Here is a 10,548-nt window from a genome sequence, read left to right as displayed (position 1 = left end):
TTCTTTAGTATAGCCATAATTATGAATAATTTATAGTGTGATTTATAAATATACAGAAAAAAGTTATATGCATATGTCTGCATATACATTTTTGTACTTGCATATTTAGTTTAACTCATAAATACTTTTCTCATCTTATTCATTAGAAATGTATGGTAGCAGAGAGTGAGGGAAAAGCAGTTAAGAAATTGTTCTTCTACTAGGTTTGCGTTCTCCAAAAGCCACAGCAACCAGCACTGGGCCGGACAGAACAAAGAGCCAGAAACCCAATCCATGTCTCTCTTATGTGTGACAGGGACTCAAACGTTTTCTTGTGTACATTTTTAAGAAAAGGTTCAGAAATGGAGCAGCCACGTCTTTAAAAAGCGCTCAAACACGGGTAGCTGAGACTGCAGGTGGGAGCACAAGTCACTTGTCAGTACGCCAACCCTCTTAGTATTTACTTTACACAACACCGAATGAACTAAAATTTCCAACAACGTACAGGTTAATTATTAATTATTTAAAATCTAAACTGCTTTCAATGTTTTCTCTATTTTAATTACTATTGAAGAAGGAATTGTGTTTCTTCACAACGTTTATAGTAACAAAGTTAATTAAAGTAATTATAAAATAACTGATAAGTGAAAAAGATTATTTTAACCTTTTCGGTTAGAAAATTAATTCAATGTATTGAATCAAAACTTTAATTTTTGTATGTTCACTTAGTATAAAATTTACATTTGTATTGTTACTCATATCCAATAAGTAAATTGTGGTATTCTAAATTACAGTTTTACTTTGGGTTGGGGGATAACTACTATCTTCATTCTCCATAGTATTGAGATATATTTTGTGTTTTTCTTTTGATTTTTGTGACACACCATCAAACATTTCAACCCAAATTTGTAGACATAGAAACCTTTATCTATTCTTACCTAGTAATGTTGATATTATTAAAATTTGTGGAGCAAAAATAAAATATTTTTTTGAATGTCTCCAAGTTCTTAAATGAGGTAAATTAGGAAAGAGTATTTCATTAGATTTAGCATGAGATATGACTTAGCAGAGCATTTGAACAGAGTATGAGGACCGGGTGGGGTCATCTAATAATCTAGGAATAGGATGCTGTGAGTCTTGATGAGTGTATTGTGGAAACAGACATATTTGCCTAAATAAGACCTTTGCATTGCTTTGGTCTGATGTGAACAAATAAAATAAATATTTAAAAAGAAACCAAGAAACCAAAGTGTCCCACTTTGCCATGAGTTGGGAAGTAGTTAATCAACACAAGAGATCATGGCTATTTTGGCTTCAAGATTTACATTTTAGAAAAATCCTATTATCTAAGATAGACCATACATTAGGCCACAATACAAGACTCAACAAATTCAAATAACCAATATCATGTCTTGTCTCCTTTCTCATCACAGTGGAATAAAAGTGAAAATTAAAAATAGAAGAAATTCTAGAAATTATACCAATACGTCGAGACTGAAAACATACTTTTGACTGAAAAGTGCATCACTGAAAAAATGAGAAGACATCTTAAGTTCCTTGAGACTGTTGAAAATTGCAATACAGTTATCAAACTTGTGGGATCCTTAAGAAGCAGTACTGATAAGAAAACTTACAGCAATCACTGTCTATATCAAAAATGGAAGACTTTTGAATAAATAACCTAACATTTCATTTAAAGAGCATACGAAGTCAAGAAAAATGCAATCTTAAAGTTGGGAGAAGGCAGAGAATTATAAAAATTAGTGAAAAAACAAAAATACTTTGCAATAAAGCATGAAGATAATGAATGAAATAAAGAATTAGCTTTTTGAAATGATAAAATTCATAAGCAAATAGCTAGAACAAGAATAGAAAAATGTAAATTAATAAAATGATATAGAAATATTATTATAACTGATATTGTAAAAATACAAAGGAATACCAAGGATTGTAATTAACACTGTTCCCAAACAAAATGGAAATTTCAGAAGTCTTGCAAAATTTGCAGGTGTGTATTACTTTATAAAATTTAGCTGCAAAGGCACAGAAAACCTAAAAATAATCAGTACTGTGATTAAAGTTGTAAGTCTCCTTATAAAGAAAAGCTGATGGCTAGGTCAATTTACTAGTAAATTCTGTCAAATTTTAAGGAACAATCAATGTGAATTCTTCTCGAATTAAGTAAAAAAAATTGAAATGTAAAGAACTCATTAAAACTAATCCTTCTAGGGCTCGGCGCTATAGCCTAGTGGCTAAAGTCCTAGCTTGAACACACCAGGATCCCTTATGGGTGCCAGTTCTAATCTCGGTGGCCCTGATTCCCATCTAGCTCCCTGCTTGTGGCCTAGGAAAGCAGCCAAGGATGGCCCAAAGCATTTGGACCCTGAATCTGCATGAGAGACCCAGAAAGAAGCTCTGGGTTCCTGGCTTCAGATTGGCTCAGGTCCAGCTGTTGCAACCGCGTGGGGAGTGGATCATTGGATGGAAGATCTTTCTCTCTGTCTCTCCTCCTCTCTGTATATCTGTCTTTCCAATAAAAATTTTTTTAAATGAAATAAACTAAAACTAATTTTGCTATACTGACATTAACTTGAATCCAATACCAACTAAGAACATAGAAGGGGAGGAAAGACTATAAGTCAACTTATCTGAAGACTATAAATTCAAAAGTTCTCAACATAGTGTTAGCAAATCAAAACTTATAATGTAGCACAATTACAATCTCATGTTATTTTGTTTTCTTGCTCCAAGAATGTAAGCATGAGTTAATACATGCAAATCAACAAATGTAATATGTGACATCAGTAGAATAAGCTAAGCATTTATAATACAAGTAGATCAACAGAAAGCATTAGATAAAATACGTACAATTAAAAAATCTTGCAAAAACTAGTTAGATAAGGAATATATATCAATACAATAAGAGCCATTGACATCATAAGATGTGGGGAAAAGCTAAAAGCATTTCCACTAGTATCAAGAACAAGAAAAACAGTTTAAACTACCCCCCCTTACATGTCAAAATGCTGGTTTGAGTCCTGGCTGCCTGCTTCTGAGTCAGCTCCATGCTAGTGCATCTGGGCAGGCAGCTGAAGTTGGTCAAGAACTTAGGCACCTGTTAATTGTATGAGAGATCCAGATCGCTAACATCCTAGCTTCAATATAGCACATTTCCACCCATTGCAATCATTTAAAAAATGAAATCCTCTAAAACATGATTATCATTTCAAATCAGAGTCCATATGAATAGTCAACATAGTACATTTCCACCCATTGCAACCATTTGGCCGGTGAACCAGAGAATGAAAAATCCCACTGTGTTTCTATCGTCTGTACTTCTACTTCTATCTTCTATCTCAGACTCACTCTCCCCTCTGTTATTCTGTCTTTCAAATAAATAGAATGCATCTTTTAGTGAAATAGTTGTCCCTTGATCTACCTTGTGTGTTTTACTGTTGAGAATTTTTTTTTTTTGCACTCAATAAATCAGTTCTCTTTCAGCCAAAATAAAGGTAAAATATGGAGCTAACCATGTCATTTAGACTCTTACTCTGTATTGTGTGTCTTGGTACTTTTGCCAATGATGAGAAGCCTTTTGATTTATGGGCTATATGCATCAGACTTGCCCTTTGCCACTATTTTACTTCTCATATGTTCTCCAGTGTTTGCAAAATGATTAACAAAGTGTGCCCTATCTGTAAGGCCTTATCAACAGAAAACCTTTGCCTGGGAAAGCAGCTGCTGAGGCTTTTGAAGTTCACAGCTCAGGACTTGCATAAAATGGCCTTGGCAGTATTTTGCTTAGGAGCAGCAGAATCAAACTTACTGGCCTGTGTGAAATTTGATTAACTGAAATCTCATCAGTCCTCTTGCTGACCACATCCCCTGAAACAGGCAGCTGGGCTCCTGGGCAGCTGTGTGACGAAGCAGAACTGAGCCAGCTGTCAGCTCGTGCACGTAAGGGAACCCTCTAGAGTAGAGAACGGCTCTTGGCAATAGCAGCACTGTGTTAAAGTATAAACCCAGCTTTAATTGTTCCATGAATTCCAACTGCTTTGTTTTCTCAATCTTTCATCATTTAGTAAATGTATCTGGTTCTAGTGATACATTGACAATATTGGTTTAGTTTGCAAACAGGCTAAACAGGCACATGCTTTTATAAATCCCAGAGATGACGCAAGTTTAAATCAGACATAAAGATCTTGTATTATAATCATTCAGCTCACTCAGAATGGCTTCAGAAATATAACTGCTTCCATTCTTCATTTTGGCAATCAAAGTTTGGGCATAAACAATTGAATTTAGGATGATGATACAAGTAGTACGTGTTAAAATCCTCTAAAAAGTGACTATCGTTTCAAATCAGAATCTATATGTATAGTCAACAATGAAAGGATCATTTTGGATTGTTGAATGTAACCCTTAAAACCACTGTTTCAATCATCATTGATTATTTGAAGGAAATTACTCAACTGAGTCATCATTTTTATTTAATAAATTTCACCTTGCATCTAAGTAATTCTTAAAAATTACAGTTAAAACACGTACAATTAGAAAAAGATTAAAATTCATGGACCTTTCACTACTGGTTTTTATGACATGTAGTTTCCACATTATGTTTAAATTGGTTTTCATTTATCTAAGGAATCATTAACACACTAAGAACCAAATCAGATGAGTATAAACAGTTAATGTAACTTTTAATAGATGTTAGTACTATAAATGGAAAATTGTTTTCATCAACATATTGACAATATTAGTTGATTTAGCAACTATTTTAATCTAAAACAGACAAAAATATTCTTTTATATTTTATACCAATTTGGTAGTACCCTGATGTCCAAAGATAGCTGAAGCAAAATTAATAAATTATCTCTTCAGTTGAGAATGTATTAATAAAATGGAAAAGAAATGAAGCAAAAAGGAGAAATCCCAAAGAAACAGTGAAATATACCTTGACAACATGATGTTCAATTTTGTATATTTGTCTACATGTACAATGCCATGGTGCACTTAAAGAGCAGAATGTTAAGCTAATAGTTGTTACCAAAGGACCAAATTACCGTGATAATAGAAGGGGAAAGGCTGGGAGGGGAAAGAGGAGAAAGGAAAGAGGGGAGTGAAATGGGGGGATCCCTATACAGACACTGCTGTTTCATGGAAAAAGAGCAATAGAAACTAAGATGTGCATTAAGAATATGTCTAAAACATGTCTCCAAAAATACTAGAAATCTTTGTTTCACTCTTTGTTTATGTTAGAGTGATCTATTGTATTGTAAGTATACTATAAATGTGCAACTGAAAGAGTATGAGAAGGAAGAAATTGTGTTTTATACAACTTTTTGCTTAGGCCTGGTTGAAATGATTATTCCATATATTCTGCGTATTCATGTCTACTTCAAGATGCATATATAAAATTGTGAATATATAACATATGCATCAAAAATTCAGCAGGAACTTGTCTTCTGCTAAGTTACACAGTGTCCTCATTATTTCATACATTTTTAAAATCAGTGTATCAAAAATCAGCAAGAATTTTGTGCTTGCTTTCCACGAAGTACCCACTATTCAATATTGTATGCATTAGGGGAGTTTAGTCATCTTTAATCCTCACAGAAATGTTGTAAAGTAGACCCTGGTCTTTCTATTCATCTTCATTTATAGAATTAAGCAGAAATATTAGTAAAATTTCAAACTATCGTGTACCTAACAAGTGACACAGCCAGACTCCTACCCCTGACAGACTTCTCACGGCCCAACATTTCTTACCAAGCTAATGAGAAATTACATGTTTCCCTCCTTCATCACATCAGTTTTTTGTCATTAAGTATAATGGAGATAAGTTAACAGATACAAACTTAGACACCTACAATGAAAACATTGTCCTGAATAAACCCTTGCGTTTCCAATAATATTTTAAAATGTGGTAAAATACAAAATTAATATGCATATGCAAGTTTTTGCATGCTATGTATGTATACAGTAATAATTAACAACATGTGCAGAAGAAAATATCTAGACTCAGGTATAATGACTGTAAGATGTTTATATATTTTGCCAAATTCTTTTTTTTATTTTGAATTTTATGGTAATATTATGCAGGGTCTGAGATTTGCCCCCTCCCAAACTCCCTCCCCTCAACTGATTTTAAAAACACGGAATGCTGCACGATTCTGCCTGTCATCCTTGCGCAGGGGCCGTGGCAATCTCTGAATTGTTCCAATTTTAGTATATGTGTTACTGAAGCAAGCCCTGGACAACTTCTTAAAACAGTCAAATATATCTTTTAATGGGACTGTACTTCTTTTTCCTTAGTCCTTCATAGACCAAATAATTTATGCAATAGCAAGAAAATAGTAAAATATAACAAGCTTTATTTACCAAATTTTCATAAACTGAGCAAACCTAAAATTTCTGGCTACTCTATTAAATCCAGGCATGAAGAAATACAGCACTAGGAGCTTTGAGTTCTCAATTCTGAAATTAGGATGACAGAAGATAAAATGTGAACATTTTAGCTATTAGTAAAAATGTACTCTTGGTTATCAGAGGTTTAGCTTTAAAGATCCTAAGGAAAGATAATTTTTGTTGTTCAGGAGAACAGTAAGATATTCAAATAAACGTGTGTGATGGTAATCATTCAGTGTAAGTCCACCAATTCAATTCACAGGAATTTGAGTACTAAATAATTCCTGTAAAACAGTTGCTTATGTAATCCAACAGAAAGGAAAGGTATCATATGTTCCAAAGAATAATTATAATTCTTATCAAGAAATTTATTAAAGGGATGTATCAAAGTTACCATAAATGCAATAACATTTTTATTCACTGACAATATAATTCAGTAAGATGACGTGTTTGTGTGTGTGTGTGTGTGTGTGTGTGTGTGTGTATGCACAAGTTTCTATTGGGTTTGGCTAATGACAATTAATAAAAGAAATGTCTGGTCAACTTAGAGTTTATTCTCTAAATCTAGTTTCCTGGGTTGCAAAGTTTATACTGTGCATTATTTTTATACTGTAAAATAGTGACATGCTAACAAAATTATTTTGCTTGTGGACCATAGCTGAATAACCTTCTGCCCTGTTTCTTTGAACTGTTTCTATTTGTTCTTTCTAACCATTTGCCTGAAAGTTGAGAAAATAAAGTCTGTACTTGGCATGGTTGAATAGTAATTCTTAATGGAAAAGTCTAGCAATATGTCTTAGGAAAAATTGAAAGAAGTAGTAGCTAAAAGTGAAAGGCCAAAGTTTAAAGTTATTCAATTTCTGAAAAAACTTACAAAAAAAGCATAATGCATAGAAGCTTCCAAAAAATATAGTGAACAGTAATAACAACTAGGTTTTAGGAAACAAGAATATAACTGTCAAGTCTCAGTTACAGATATCTTATTTCAATTGAATATCTGTTATTTGAAAGGCATGCTTTTGTATGTTCATAGAATATGTCCCTTCTTTTACAATGGTATATCCTATGATAGAATCAACTAAACAAATGCTTGATGTAATGAAAAAATATTATAAATGTGTTCACAGAACATTACTGAATATTACTATAGAGAATATAGGAAAATGGTACCTGACTTGACTAAATATATAGTATCCACATAGAAAAAAATGCTGATTTGATATTTGACAGGGTTTCTTTTACCTAGCTTTATTAGTAAAAAAAAAAAAAAAAAAAAAAAAAAAAAGGAAAAAATGGGGAAAAATGTGGTTGTTGACACTTTCAGAAATGTAATTGCTTAGGGGCAAAACCAGGATTAAATCCAGATTTATCCTGTTATGTTGAGTTTACTTTCCCTCCTTCCTCTTCTTTTAATATTTATTTATTTTTATTTGAAATATGATTTTTAGAAAGAAAGAAACAGGGCCACAGAGAGAGATATTCCATTCATGGGCACATTCCCCAAATGTATGCAATGATCAGAGATATGCTGATCCAAAGCTGAGATAATTTTCTTGAACTCCCACATGGGAGTAAAGGCCTCAGGTTATAGTCTACAATTTTCCCAGGCTTTAAGCAGAAAGCTGGATTAGAAGTGGAATAGTCAGGACATGGACTGATGCTCATAATGGATGCTGGTTTTTGCAGTTAGAAGATTAGCTTGTTGAACCACTGTGCTGGCCCCTCTTATTTTTGTTTGTGATTAAAAATACTGTTTTAAAAGTCTTGTTTATTTGTATTGGAAAGTCAGATATACAGATAGAAAGAGAGACAGTGAGGAAGATCTTCTGTCATTTTATTTACTCCCCCAGTTGCCACAATGGCCAGAACTGAGCCAATTGAAAGCCAGAAGCCAAAGAGCCTCTTACAAGTCTCTTCTTTGGGTGGATGTTCCCAAGGCTTTGAGCCATCCTTGACTGCTTTCCCAGGCCACAAGCAGGGAGCTGGATGGCAAGTGGGGCCTCCAATGTTAGAACCAGCATTCATGTGGGAATCCCAGTTCATGCAAGTCAAGGATTTAGCCACTAGTTTACAGTACCAGGCCTTAAAAATACTTTTTTTTTTTTTTTAAGATTTATTCATTTTATTACAGCCAGATATACACAGAGGAGGAGAGACAGAGAGGAAGATCTTCCGTCCGATGATCCACTCCCCAAGTGAGCCGCAACGGGCCGATGCGCGCCAATCCGATGCCGGGAACCTGGAACCTCTTCCGGGTCTCCCACGCGGGTGCAGTGTCCCAAGGCATTGGGCCATCCTCGACTGCTTTCCCAGGCCACAAGCAGGGAGCTGGATGGGAAATGGAGCTGCCGGGATTAGAACCGGAGCCCATATGGAATCCCGGCGCATTAAAGGCGAGGACTTTAGCCGCTAGGCCACGCCGCCAGGCCCGATGGTTAATTTAATTAACTGATCATTCTGATTGACTTAAAAAATCTAAACCCTAAAACTTCCTCAAGAGTTATGTTTGTAGGATAGCATGTTTATAAAAAGTATTTTTGGGCCCGGCGGCGTGGCCTAGCGGCTAAAGTCCTCACCTTGAAAGCCCCGGGATCCCATATGGGCGCCGGTTCTAATCCCGGCAGCTCCACTTCCCATCCAGCTCCCTGCTTGTGGCCTGGGAAAGCAGTCGAGGATGGCCCAAAGCTTTGGGACCCTGCACCCGCGTGGGAGACCCAGAAGAGGTTCCACGTTCCTGGCTTCGGATCGGCGCAGCACCGGCCATTGCACTCACTTGGGGAGTGAAACATCAGACAGAAGATCTTCCTCTCTGTCTCTCCTCCTCTCTGTTTATCTGACTTTGTAATAAAATAAATAAATTAATCTTTAAAAAAATTAAATTAACCATTGCTCTGATTGATGCAAACAATGCATCCCATAATGTTTTTTCTACCTAACATTTAAATACCTCAGGACACAGATGTCAAAGCATTTGGGACAAAATGTCACTGCTATTGCTTTTTCTGCATGCAATAGTCAATTTATTTGATAAAATACATTAAGATAAGTTGGTAGTATATTTGATAATGTAGTAACTAATAGAAGATCATCTTAATACTAATATAACCATTAGATTTGAAGTATAATATTAAAATATAGTTTCATAAACTGCAAAACAAACATCACTATGTAACTAGTAAGATCTTTATATCCAGTTCAATTTTACCCTGAATACAGAACTGCTCCTAAGAGCAGTTTGTTAAATATTGAAGACAGATTCACAAAAAAGTTCCAAACAGAAAATTTATAAATAATATAGAAAGCAAAATAAAGCCATATCACAAAGATACATTTAAATCAAAATATACTAGTGACATTGAATCAAATTTTCTTAATTCAATCAAACTGCAAAGATTAGTTAATGTAAATATTGGCTACACAAAATGTTGGTTGAGGACATCAACTAAGTAGATATTTCATTTGATAATGTTTGTGATACAAAATGTAACAATTACAATGAAAAACAATTTTGTCATTCTTTTTGGAGGCAGGCATTTATCTCCCTATGATCAAACCACCTCATTCCTAGCTATTCAATAGTAATAAACCTATGTTCACATAAAGATGTGTGCAAAACAAATAATTCTATAGCTGAGAAAGAAATTGTAAGCACAGTCCTCTTTAAAATAGTGAAAAGGAATCTTAAATACCTAAGAGTTAAACTAACTAAATACTTGGAAGACCTCTATGAAGAAAACTATAAGACATTAGAGAAAGAAATAGGAGGCATTGAAACATGGAGAAGCTTACCATGTTCCTGGGTTGGCAAGATCAACATCTTCAAACTGACCATATTACCAAAAGTGATATACAGATCCAATACATTCAAAATCTCAGATATAGAAAAGATGTGCTGTGCCTGGATCAGCAGTGACAGTGACTGCTCAGCTGTGCAACGCTCAGGTCTTGAGTTCCCCAAATGAACCACTAAGAGTTTGACACAAGGATGGTTTATTCAAGCTCAGCATGTCAGAGTGTGGACTTCCAAACATCACTGATGCAGCGGTTATTGGCTGAAAGCCATTCAGGTTGGAGAGTCTGGGCTCTCAGCCATCCCGGTTGTAATGGTTCCGGACTGGGAAATGCCAAGGCTGGATGGTGCAGGGCTTTTATTAGACTCTA

At 34.9% G+C, this 10,548-nt stretch overlaps 1 pseudogene; it reads right to left on the bottom strand.

Annotated features, from left to right (window-relative positions):
• Positions 1-6,128: 6,128 nt before the first annotated feature.
• LOC118760604 (U6 spliceosomal RNA) lies at positions 6,129-6,228 on the bottom strand (annotated as a pseudogene).
• Positions 6,229-10,548: the final 4,320 nt, after the last annotated feature.

The sequence above is a fragment of the Ochotona princeps genome, chromosome 1, assembly GCF_030435755.1.
Source record: "Ochotona princeps isolate mOchPri1 chromosome 1, mOchPri1.hap1, whole genome shotgun sequence".
Lineage (NCBI taxonomy): Eukaryota > Metazoa > Chordata > Mammalia > Lagomorpha > Ochotonidae > Ochotona > Ochotona princeps.
Note: the sequence above shows the minus strand (reverse complement) of the source record. Positions and strands in the feature narration are given on the sequence as shown.